The sequence below is a fragment of the Suncus etruscus genome, chromosome 5 (genome assembly GCF_024139225.1).
Source record: "Suncus etruscus isolate mSunEtr1 chromosome 5, mSunEtr1.pri.cur, whole genome shotgun sequence".
Lineage (NCBI taxonomy): Eukaryota > Metazoa > Chordata > Mammalia > Eulipotyphla > Soricidae > Suncus > Suncus etruscus.
In genome coordinates, this window is record NC_064852.1 from 63,839,698 (window position 1) to 63,852,594 (window position 12,897).

At 39.8% G+C, this 12,897-nt stretch overlaps 1 protein-coding gene across 1 annotated transcript in view; it reads left to right on the forward strand.

Annotated features, from left to right (window-relative positions):
- The first annotated feature begins 3,691 nt into the window (after positions 1 to 3,691).
- The window catches only part of PTPN4 (protein tyrosine phosphatase non-receptor type 4), a 210,422-nt gene continuing 201,216 nt past the window's right edge, over positions 3,692 to 12,897 (forward strand). The window contains exon 1 of the mRNA XM_049773139.1: positions 3,692 to 3,723. The gene's annotated coding sequence lies outside the window, so the exon portion shown is untranslated. The remainder of the gene's footprint in view (positions 3,724 to 12,897) is intronic.

The following is a 12,897-nucleotide window of genomic DNA, read 5'->3' on the forward strand; positions in this document are numbered from 1 at the left end:
CATTTTTATGAGCAATATTTTATTCCCTTTTTTCATCACATTGTGGAGGGTCATACTTGTAATCATATACTGTAATCATGAAGTGTCAGAGTTTCCTACATGTGATGCTTTTATCTTAGTACTTTAGGTACTATGATATTTTGTTCTTTAGCCATTTTCTCAAGAAAATTAAAGTTGCAGTTCTTGGTGTCAAATATAAAATCAACTAGCAATATTTGGTTACAAAGTGGTCAGCAAAATATTCCAGATCAAACAGACATTCATACTTTAAAGACTATAATTTTAAATAAGGGCATATGTTTACAGATCTTAGTAGAGTATTTGAAATATGTATGATTCCATTCATATGAAATACCCAGAGTTGGCATTTACATAGAGAAAATAAGTAGATGATTGGTAGTCATGGGTGGGGGAAAAGAACGGCTACTGATAAATAGAGTAATTCTTTTCAGAGGTAATAAAAATGTCACACACTTAATTAAATTAAATTAAATTAATTATTAAAGTGGCTATGGCTGCCCAACTTTGCAGCTATACTATAAAGCATTGAATTAATTGTACAATTTAAAGTGGTGAATGTTGGGGTAGAGACATAGAACTGAAGGTAGGATGCTTGCTGATAGATGGTATGGCCAAAGTTAGCATCATTGTTGGAAGCTGTCCTATCCACACCCTCAGCATCACAGAATATGTATACACTATGTTAAGGAAACAACAGTTGGGGCCAGAGATATAGCATGGAGGTAAAGCGTTTGCCTTGCATGCAGAATGTTGGTGATTCAAATCCCAGCATCCCATATGGTCCCCTGAGCCTGCCAGGAGCGACTTCTGAGCATAGAGCCAGGAGTAACCCCTGAGCACGGCCAGGTGTGACCCAAAACAAACAAACGAACAAAAAAAGAAAACAACAGTGACATAAAGCAGCTGCACAGTAGGCATAAGACCATGAACTGACAGCACTGCTGCCCACATATTCTGTGCATGTCCCTGTGGATTTGCTTTCTGAGATTCCTGGTGTTACAACAGTGTATGATCTCCAGCACTTTGCAACCAGGTACGTGCAAGTACTGCAAGTAAAACAGTGTTGACCTTGGGTAAGAACCTCTGCCAGGTTGTAAAATATTTAAAAAACAAAACAAAACAACCTCTGCCAAGTGAGGGGCCACAGTCTGTATATCATGCTTGGTCATGTCAACAACAAAGGGAAGAGGGAAGAATAGTAGATGGATATGAAGTCTACATTGTTTATCTAAAGGGCTGAGCCTACATCATGTCCCCAAACAAAGGGTTTACTCCTCTAGCCACTCTACTGTTGAGACTAGCTATGTTTATATTGTAGGTTAGGCTTATATTTGTATAAAAGGTCACTGTGATAGGAGGAGTAGGTTGTAGGAAGAAGGTATAGAGATAGTAAGATTATTTGGGGTATAGTTACAAGGACATGAACAAGGACAAACCTGACCTTCCAAGTTTCTTTGCACTCAGAGACCATGAACAAATCTGAAGTTCTGTCTCAAGTGCTTTCTGAAATTCACCATTTAGAGAATTAAGCTTTTTTTTTTTCCCTCAACAAAAATGTATTTTGGTTTGTGGGCTATGTCAAGCTGTGCTTGAGGCATACTCCTAGTTCTGTGTTCAGGAATCATTCCTGGCAGTGTTTGGAGAGTATGCAGAGATAGGGATCAAATTTGGGGGGGGGGGCTGTAGGCAAGGCAAATGCCTTAATCGTAGAACTACTATCTCTCCAACACGCAACAACAATTTTTTTTACATTGGACGGTGTCATCAGCATTATTGAAACACAACGATGACTTAGGTAAAGCCCTTGCTGGCAAATAGCTACCCAGTGCTAAGACCTGCTTAGACGCAATGAACAATAAAATGCACATTGTGACAAGGAAGAGAGTGGGCCAAGTCTAGAATAATGAGAATGGAGAAATTGTCTTTTAAAATTTGTTGGAAGATCCATGTAATCTGTGATGAAGTGACGAGCATTTTAGCAGGGGAAATATTATAAACATAGAAAATGGGCTCTAAAGGAAAGAGCACACTTTGAGAAGGATGAATGCATTCTGGCTGGAACTAAGTTTTGGAATGGAAAGTAAGTACAAGAGATAAAGTTAGAAACAAAATGAGAGCTGCCTTTTAAAATGCAATGAACTAAAAGGTGAGATGCGAGAGAGAAGAGGATCAATAGAAATTCCTCTATCACAGATTTGTTTAATATGAAGAGGTCACCTCGCATAGCTATCATTAATAAATAGATTTTGTCAGCTTGAATGGGAAGTGATTTAAAAAAAAAAGAATGTGTCTATGAATACCATCTTCGTTAGAACTAGGGAAGCTAAAAGCAAGATCCAGAGAGATAACCAGGAGAAAGAAAAGGATTGCTGACAATAAATGAATGTAAAAAGTGAAAATGAGTGTAAAAAGTATGGCCGTCCCCATAACCCTCCTCCTATCCATCACCCACAGGCTTAGACTCTATCCAATGACCAATAAATCATCGTCGATAAATGCTAAGAATGAGCCTGGGTTAGCACGCCTGACGTGATGTCACCTGTAATCCCTGTGCATTATTAAAATGAGTTGATTTGAACAAAAAATAGTATTTTTTAATAACTGGTACACAGAGGGCCCCCAAGCCTTTATCCTATCATTGAACACTATTCAACTGTCCGTCTAAGCGCTTCTATTTAGAAGAGGAAATGCTTCCCAAACTGCATCCTAGAATCCCTAAATCCTCTCTGCTGCTTTCTCACCCCCTCCTCCCGCCTCGCTCCAGTCAGCAGCCTAGATCAGGAGGTCCAGCCGGCTCAAAAAACCAAGCAACCAATCGCTGACGAGAACATGGGGGGCGTGGCCGTGAAGCCCCGCCTTCCCGCCTGTATCCCTCCATCCCTCCATCCCTCCTCTACTTCCCTTCCAGGTCCAGCCTCCCTCGCACCTGCGTTGTCTCTCCCACGCCGGGTGCTGCTGGGGCTGGTGTCATCATCATGAATCCCGCCACGCTAGCGGGGGGGGGGGGGGTGGGGGAGTGGGGGAGCGAGTCGGCCTGAACTCTCGCGAGATCGCGCAGCCGCCATGTTGGGTTGCTAGGCTGTGGGCCTGGGAGACGGGGCGTGCTTGAGGGAGGAGGAGGAGGCGGAGAAGTGGGGAGGGATTGGGGGGGGGGGGGACGAGCACCTCTCGCTCTTCTCACACAAGCAAACGCGGCCCGGCGATTCGGCGCGCGCTTTTCCTGCTCCCTCGCACACACACGCACACACACACATTGTTCTCTGGGGTGGGAGGGACTCCTGTCAGAGCCTGAGGGGGGGAAGGAGGCAAAGGAGAAAGAACCTGACTCTAGGGGTGCTGAAGGAGGGTCTGAGTTTTCGGGGGCCCCACCCCCACCGCACTTTTCCGGGCTCGGGTTAGATTAGCTCATCCCCGCGGGGAGGCGGCCACGCGCTCGCGGCTGGGCTCCCCGGCGGGCCGGCGCGCGCGCCAGCTTTGCCCCGCAGTATGAGGCGGTGCGGGCGAGTCGGGGCCGAGGCGCGGCCGCTCCGGCGGCGGCTGCTCCGGGGCTGCTGCGGCTGCTGCTGAAAGGAAAGGAGAGTCCGCGGGAGCGACGCGCGGCCCGGCCCGGTCCAGGACGCTGTCGGCCCCCTTGAGCGCCCGGCCCGCAGCCCGGGGTGGCTTTGCTTGCTCCAGCCCTGAGGACGCGGCTGGGAGACGCAGGTAAGGAAAGCCGAGCGAGCCGAGCAAGCCGAGCCAGCCGAGCGAAGCAAAGCCCAGCCAAGCGAGCGACGTCCCTGGCCGGCTTGCCTCCGAGAGGCCCTCCCTGCCTGCCTGCGACGCTCGCTCGTTTCGCCTACCTGGGGCTTGGACCAAGACACTTAGGCGGCTGCGGGGCGGGCGAGCTTGTGAGGGCATTGGACACTTGATTTCTGAAGAGCCCGGCGACGGGGAAAAGGATGGTTTTCTCTTCTTGCCCAGGACCCCAGTCCATTTCCTCGGCTTCCTTCCCGGGACCTACCTGTGCTCGCAGCCGCAGCAGCGCTCCCGGGACTGGATGCGGAGTTGGGATGTGCTTTTTAAGCTAACGGGGGGATCGGAGCCAAAGCGATGGCTGGCTGGCATCCACATCCGCGGGACCTGCTGCGCTCAAGAGAAGGAAGGTGGTAGAATCTCCTGGATTTTTTAATTTTGATTTTGATTTTTTTGGAAAATTGGCTCGTGGGAAGGCTGGCCCGACTCTTCCTACCATGAAGTTTTTGGGTTTTTTTTTTTTTTTTAAAGCCTTTCAGGCTTTTACTGTGATTTAGTACTTTTTTGCATTTAGGATTCTCCTGTGATTTAATACTTTTTTGCATTTAGGAATCTGTAGTTGGGAGGAGGAAAACAAAAGTTGAGGTTGTAGTTAAGGAGACGTACCTAGGCTTTCCACCTGTTTTTTTATTATTATGATTATGATTATTATTGTTTTATTGGAACGGGATAGTGTCTATCTAATAGCACATCCATGAGGATGGATGTCTCTGCGGAACTTAGAATGGGGAGACCTCGAGTGACACCGCTGTCTCTCTGCACAAGTACCGTCTTGTAGCATTTTCAAGCTCTTGTTTTGAGGAGGGCTCGAGCCTCTGCAAAACACAAATCGCTTTTTTTTTTCCCCGTCAGTTTACATCTGTGAGATCTCTGTGACCCGATCTTGTTGGGTCCAGTTGAAATAGTGCGGCATAAAACATGTTTATGGAGAATGATGAAAAAAGGAACAAAATTCTATTGTATCATGACTTGTAAAAGACGACGTAAAAAAAAAAAAGATTGAAACTGCAAATGCCAGGGCATTTCAAAATCCTGATTCTTATTGTTTTTTTGTTTTGTTTTTTTTTTCTACTTCGTACAAGTACTAGAGGAGAAAAAAATGTCATTTGTAAAATAAAGTTGGAGAGTACCTTAAAATAAATAATAAATATCCAGAGCCCCAGATGTGCTTAATGGAATAGAATTAGTTCTATCAGTTTTGAATTTGATGAATGCAAATTAAACCTGTTTGTATTAAAAAAAAAAAGGAAGCTTTTTGTAAGCAAAACCCAGAACTAGTTTATTATGCATTCATTTGGTGGGCCCCACCATTTTTTGGTCAGTAAATTTATGCTCTAGTTAGCACAAATGCCTTTATTTTTGTTTTAATAGCGCACTTATCTTTGTTACTTTTATGCATTGAATCATGTGCATGGTCCTATAATTAAGTAGTTTATAAGAAACATGCCCCTTTTTGTACCTGGTAACGTTTTTGTGATTTCGCTAATCTGTTTTAAACCTTTAGCAAGAAATTTTGAAATACAAAGCACCATCACTTTTGCATTTTTACTACTATTATTTGAGTAAGTTTAAGTTTTTAGTTTAGAGAAGTCCCAGGTTCCTCAAAAGTAGATGTAAATTGCATTTAGTCTGTTTTCTAATCTGTTTAGCTTCTAAACTGGGTATTTCAAACTTATTTTGTTCTTATGTTCTTATTGAATATCTTAAAAAATAACCCCAGTAACTTTGTTTCTTTAAATTTGTGACGCCCAATTTCTAATTTAGGCCAGGCATAAAACCAGCATTGATTGAACACACTTGCTAAAAATACTTTCTGGGTCAGATGTACTTAGAATGCAGCCTCAGGAAAATTCATTTGAACTATTCTACTGTGACCAATGTACACTTCGTTATTATCCAGTAATAGAAGGACTTAAAAAAATTCGTTTATCGCAAATAAGATTTCAACCATTTTTGCATAGAAGCTTCACTTTTTATGTATAAAATATTTTATGTGGTACAACAAAGTGCTTTTCATGTATTTTATTTATCAGACTTTCTAGGCTATTATTAAAGTCTTTAATAACTTGTTTATTTAGAATATCTTAGTTTTGTCTATTAAACATGAATTGAGTTATATATTGGCACTGTAATATGCAGTATTATTTTATTTAATACTTTTGACAAATGCTCTAAGGAGAAATAAATCAGTGACATGCTTTTGAGTTACTTATCTTCAAGGAACAAAGTTAGAGACTCCCAGATAATTTCAAGGAGATACAGTGATTCTTTTTTAAAGGTCATTTTTCTCTTTCAGAGAGTTGTTAACAATTTTAAATAAGGAAACTGAAAAATCTTTATAATCATTATGTCAGTATTTAAAGAGGAATATTTAAAATTCTACTTTAATTCTTTGTATTAGTGGAATGTAAAATTGGTGGCCTTATTAGTAATTTAACTTGGTGCAATATGCATTCACTAAGTAAAATGTAGTATTTGCAGTAAATCACTGATTAGAATCTTAGTTAATTGTATTAGGACTGTTTTTTAAAACAATATTACTGTCTATATTTGTTAAATTTGTAAATTTACTAGTTTAAGTTGCAAGTTTTAAAGATTTTTTTAGTATTCTTGAAATCCTTTTTATTGGTTACAGGAAAGTATACAGTGTACTGGAGGTTTGGGAAAGTGTTATTCTTTCTTTTAATACTCCAATCAGTAGCATAGTTGGTGGGAAGGAATATAATGTAGAAGTACTATAAAATCTTTATTGGCATGGAAGTGCAGTGTCCAAGAACAGTGATTTCTTTTCCTTTGCATTAGTAGTATGGTTATATGTAAAATCGAATGGGAAACAAAGAAAGGAGCATTTGTGACACCTTTCATTAGAAGCAGCTCTTCCCCAATTCATTTTTTTATTTCATGTTTTCTAAGTAAAGAGACTGAGAAATGCAAATATTTGAAAAAAGTGGCAGGAACAAAATGAAAACTAGGTCCTGTGTACTATCTTAGCAAGTTACTGTTACTCTTTTAATAAATAAGCAATAGAGTAGTTGAAAGAAGAAAGGATGCAGAAGGGAAGTGTTTATTATCTGTTATTTGCAGATAAAGGGACTTTTCATGTTATCCCATATAATTATCAAATGCACTCTGGACAGTAGGTATTATTAAATCCAGACTCTGCATCCCACCACGAAGGGAGCAAGGAAAATTAAATAACTTGTCAAAAATTACGTTGCCAGTAATTACAATTCAAAATAGATCTGTTTGACTCAAGGTTTTTCTTTGTATCTTGCTGACCAGTTAAATTTTGTGCAGTGATGGACATAATCTTTTTCTACACTCAGATATTTAGCCTTTGACAATGTGAGATATCAAACACTCGGAATGTGATTATCAGTTCTGAAGAATTGAGTTTACAATTGTGTCTCAATTTACAATTGTGTCACAATTTACATTGTGAATTTACAATTGTTGTATCTGTTAGTTACAGTATTGGCAGTTAGATCTTGCTGCTTGCAAAATCTGAGTTGTATTGAATCTTCCACTAAATTGTGACATTAAACAAGTTATGTAGTGCTAGTGGATCCCAAGGCTCCAAAATGAGGATCTGGTGAAAGGCAGGTCTGGAAGCAAATGTTGACGCAGGAAATAATCCACATGGTGAAAAGGTACAAGAATGGGTTCAGGAAATCTAGCACTCAAGCAAGTAATCCTACCACACAAGCTTTCTGCTTCTATGAGGGAATCCAGCTTAGTGGAAGAAGACCACTTCCTCAGACCCCTGCTTTAACCAGGCCATACCCTAGAGTGGGAGAGTAATACCATGTAGGGAATAATCCAATAATCCCATCATCAGATCACACCCAAGGTGGAGTACAAGCAAATATTGATTAGGGTAGGACCAGTAATCCAGCATCTCCCCTAATTGACTTTATAGAAAAATAAAATAATTCACATCCCATGAGTCTAAGATTAGGGCAGATGCCTCTAAAGATAAAGATAAAGGTTGGCAATGTTTTGCATAGGCGCAGCAACAGTTGGGAAAATATAAAGAAAAACTGTTGGCCTAAAAACTGGATATTCCTACCCACGAAGCATCCTGCCTTAGGACCATCTACAGACTTCAGGTACACTAATTTGTCTAACCCCGTAATCTTTCAAGGTCCCAAGAAAGGTTCTCCTCAAACACAGTTTTCACTGTAAGTTAGTGGGTTAGTCCGTCCTGAGGCAAGTAAGTGCCAAGATAATTTCATTCATTCCTAGAGGATCTTCAATTTTCCTAGGCCACCTGCCTTTATGGTCTTCCTGTAATGTCAGGGTTACCTAGGCCTGGCCAATATAAAGATGCAAAGGTCAAATCAAAATGATGAGCCAGAAGGTGGCCTTGGGCCTCTCAGCCTTTGTAGAAGTTTCCTGTTAGAAGAGGGGTCTGTCCCATTCCTCTTAGTGTTAGGAGAGATTCTGATCTCCAGAACTATTTTAGATATGAGAGGAGAGACCAGGCTGTGGCCATTCAGTGCAGATCCAGGGTTTGTACTGGTAGATGGTCAATTCCTGTTGTAGGTGCAGAGAACCATGCTAGACCCAAGGTTTAGGGGTAAATGGCTGTCCAAGTCAAGTCACCAAGGCAAATGTTCAGGGTGGAAGGTCCCAGTAGCAAAAATTTATTGAGTTCTCATCCCTAGTGGATAATAATTCCTCTTAGTTTCTAATATTTTCTGACTTTAATTCGACCAGGAAAAAGAAACAGTGCTATAGGATAGTATTGTGGCCTAAGGGGAAGATAAAAACCCTACAATTTCTATTCTGGTTCTATCAAAAGCACAAGGACTTCATGGGTACTATCTCTACTATATTTTTTTTGCCCACCCCCATCTCTACTATTTTTTAAGAATTTCTATTTAGCAAATCTAAATATAAAGGGGAAAGCATAATATACACCATAGAGCATATACATGTTTAAGAGATAACACTTAAGAAGTATACAAAGAGGGTATACTTATCCCCTAAGTCTTTTGAGATAGTCTGAGGAGAGTAGATAAAGTCCAGATCTTAACTGCAGTCCACAGCGCAGTCTTATGGAGTCTGGAAAAATGGCTCGTAACATTCACAGATCAGGAAATGTGTCCTAGATCCGAAGATCTCTCAATAATCGAAACCAGTTGTGAGCAACAGTTTATGGTGAAATGAAATTGTAGAAATTGACCACCGAGAACACAACAACAGTGGTGTGCCTGCCTCCTTCTTTGAAGATGACTCGAAGTTCAAAGATTCGAGTGATTTTGACAGTAGCAGCAGCCAGAGTGATGACATAGAGTAGGAGTCCTTCATGTAAGAGGAGTCACTGAAGAGGACCATAAGCAGTTCACACGCCAGTGGTGCTTCCTGAATCCCGATGTCAATGTGTGGGCTGTCTGCAGTAAGTCCAGCTGGGTTAATTTATATAGATCCTACAAACTTATACCGTAGCGGTACCATAAGCACCAGTGAGACGCAGCAGCGGTGACATCATCTTCCCAGGAACCGCTGCAGCAGTGGTGGCATCATCTTCTTGGGAAAAAGAAATGTCCATATACAAGAAGGAAGGGTTAAATACAATATAAACAGACATTATGTATAATAAGGATGAATGTTAAAACATAGACATGGCCACCACACACACTCACTCATAGACAAAAGGGTTGAATTTTTCTGTAGAAAAATTGACCGAGATTGAATGGGTCCAAGTGCTTCAAAATGTAAAACGTTAATGTCAGGTGAAAAAGTTTTCAACAATAGATGGAGGGGAACTGTGCTGAAAAAAGGCTTCATGGTTTAGAACACACAGAGAACATTCTTAAAACAATCATAATATTTAAGACTAGAATATTAAGTGATATGATGATGAGCACTGTAAAGAGTCTATGGCATTCAGATACCTTATACAAGATCTCTATAGAGAGGGACAATAGAAGATATAGATAGGTAAAATAAAATGGAAAATGAATGATTTAAACTTTTTGATATAACATCACAATGAGCACTGTATTAGGAGTCCCATGGAAAATATTACTGTAATGTGAAACTAGGGTATCCAAAGTATATCTTCATGGATCACTGTTAACAGAAACATAAAAGATTATTATAAATGCAATAGAATAGAAATTAAGGCACTGAAACATTCTAATAATGAGCACTATAGTGGGAGTCTGCATCCAGAAGCTGTTTTTCTTTTGGTAAAACCTTTAGATTATTATAGACATCTCTAAGGAGCATTCAGTAAAATATCTGCTAATTTAGACAGCTATGTTTATAGCAGCAAGTTTCTTTGAAATATAAAAAAGAGGCCGCTGAAGATTTTACAGACAAGTTAGCTAATTGCTTGATCATCAAATTTAAACCAAGGATTTTTTTTTGCCGTATTTTCATAATTGCTGTGCAACGACCCTTTTCCATTTCACCACAATGGTTTAAAAAAGAATAATTTGTATTCTTCTTGGTTGTTCTTAGAGTTTATAGTGTACTGTGTTAGATCAAGGTTTTCTTTTTTCTTTTTTTTTTTTTTTGGTTTTTGGGTCACACCCAGCAGTGCTCAGGGGTTACTCCTGGCTCTACGCTCAGAAATCGCTCCTAGCAGACTCGGGGGACCATATGGGATGCTGGGATTCGAACCACTGTCCTTCTGCATGTAAGGAAAACTCCTTACCTCCATGCTATCTCTCCAGCCCCAGATCAAGGTTTTTAAAGGAAAGTCCACATATGTATAGTTTTTCATCTTGCCATTGTGGATAAAGAGTTTCAAATGTATTAAGAGCACAAGTGGTAGTTTTCACATTTCTGTTCTTTTTAAAGAATCCTGCTATGTGATAGTGGCTGCAGTAACCCTATTATTGTCTTTTAATTCTTTAAAAAAAACACTTTAAGGCAATCTTGCAACCTTAATCTGTAGATGTCAAAGTCAAGGATAAATGAGTAAAGATCTCTGATGTCTGAGGTTGTTGATGGCAGAGAAGGCATTGAATTGTAGATTTAAACTGGCCTTGGAAAAGTGTAGCAATAATAAACTCATTAAACTGCTTGTATCCCTGCCAAGCTTGTCTTACAGTTTTTGAGTCAACAAGATGAACTCTATTTTCCTCTATATGTCTATACTGTATATATTCTTCCATCAAGAATAGAAGTAGTTTATGTGGATCCTATTGTGACTGTCCCTGTAAAGTGATTATTTATCTTTCAAATGGTCATCTTAAAGTCTTTTGGGTTGATACACCTGTGCTGTCCTGTCCATAAGTTTTTTATAATCTTACCAAACTCTTCTGCCAACTTACCTTTATGTCCCAAAGGATTTGACCTGTTAATGTCCTTTTTATAATGGTTCTGGTAAAAGTATTCAGACAAACTGGGAACATTATACAGGCATTATAGCACTGAGTTCATGTAACAAGTGTTTCCTAAATTATGAAGTCTGGTGAGAGCAGGACCAGTTCCCTCATTTACAGCATCGAGATTCTGGAACTGGTCTTTTCCCCTCCTTATAGTCTCTGCCTCATAGTGTGGTGTTAATTTATTATCCCGGTTATCTGTTGAGGTCAGTTTGTTTTCTGCTCACAATTTTTTGAATAATCTGTGTTGGTTCTGAGGGAAGTTTACACTCTTAGCATGCATTTGTGTCTTAGTTTTTTCATTTGTTGAATCCTGCTACTGACAAGGCATTGTGGACCCAAAGTTTCTTGGTAGGGTTGCCATTTGTAGAAACATAAGCATGTCCTTTCGTTTGAATGGGAAGATTACCAGCAATCTATTTATTATCTAATTTTACCCAAATAGGTGAATTCATTGTTTTTCTGTACCTGAATATCATCTTTTTTAAAAAAATAATTTTTATTGTGACTAATGTGGGTTACAAGTCTTTTGCAGTAATATTTAAAGTACATAGTGACATTAAATCAGGGGTATGCCCACCACCAGTGTTGTCCTCCCTCCAACCCTGAACCCAGCATCCCCTTCCTTTGCCTCCCGGACTGTTAGTATAACTGGTCCCCTCTGTGCATAGCTTGTTGAAGATTGGGTATTGATTCTGTTGTTGTTGACTTTTGGTTTGGTATTTAAGTCTGATCATTTTTTTATTTCTACTCAATGCTGAACATCATCTTTAAAGTGTTTTTCTGCAGCTGTGTAAGGTTCTACTTGGGGTAAATTTGAGAAGTTTAGTGAAAATAATGTTAAGGATAAATGTCAGGTGGCATGCCTCTTTTTCTAATAGTTGAGTTTTTAGAGTTTCAACTATGGCTTGTCTTTGCAGATTATATGGGATGCTAGTGATATATCTGATTTGGCATTCCTTACAAAATGATAGAAAAGTTTTACTGGTGTAGGCTGGGCCATTGTCTTCATAGATTGGAGGACACCCATAAGAGAAAAGCACTGAAGCATGAAGGTGCAAACATTCTTAGCTCGTTCTGAAGTCATTGGAACTTCCCATATAATATGGGGATATGTATCTATCACCACAGGAATATAGAGTTTCTTTGGAAAAAAGTCAGCATGTGTAATATCTATTTACCTCAATTAGTCTTTAACCCTCAGAGCTTGGCCTCAGCTACATTTGTTCTTTTATTCAAGTGTGTATTCAAATGGTACATGATCGACTATTTGGCTTTCTTCCATGGAATATGATAGTTGACATGCAAATGACAGGTATTTGTAAGAAGTGCTGCTTGTTCTTCTGCAGGCAACTTAAATATTGTCATGGCCAGACAATCAAGTTTCATTCCCTAAAGCCATTGGCTCTGGGAGGCCAGAGTGGGCTCTTATATGATTGATAATAATGGCTCAGAACATTTTTGCTGAAGGGCTTGTAATTGCTGCAGCAAATCTTAAACAACTTGGTTATGAGCATTTAGAGAAGCAGTTATTATGCTTGGGAACAATCCTATGTAATTTGAATCATTTACTATGTTGCATGGCTCTGAAATTTGTGATAATAAGTAATTTAAAATAGCAAATTCCACTTGTTGAGCAGACTTGTAATTAGTATGCACTGTTGTGGTCAGAAGTGTCAGTCATACCACCTTTTCCTGATGATGACCTGATCAATGTAAAACAAGGGGGTGTCAGGTATAG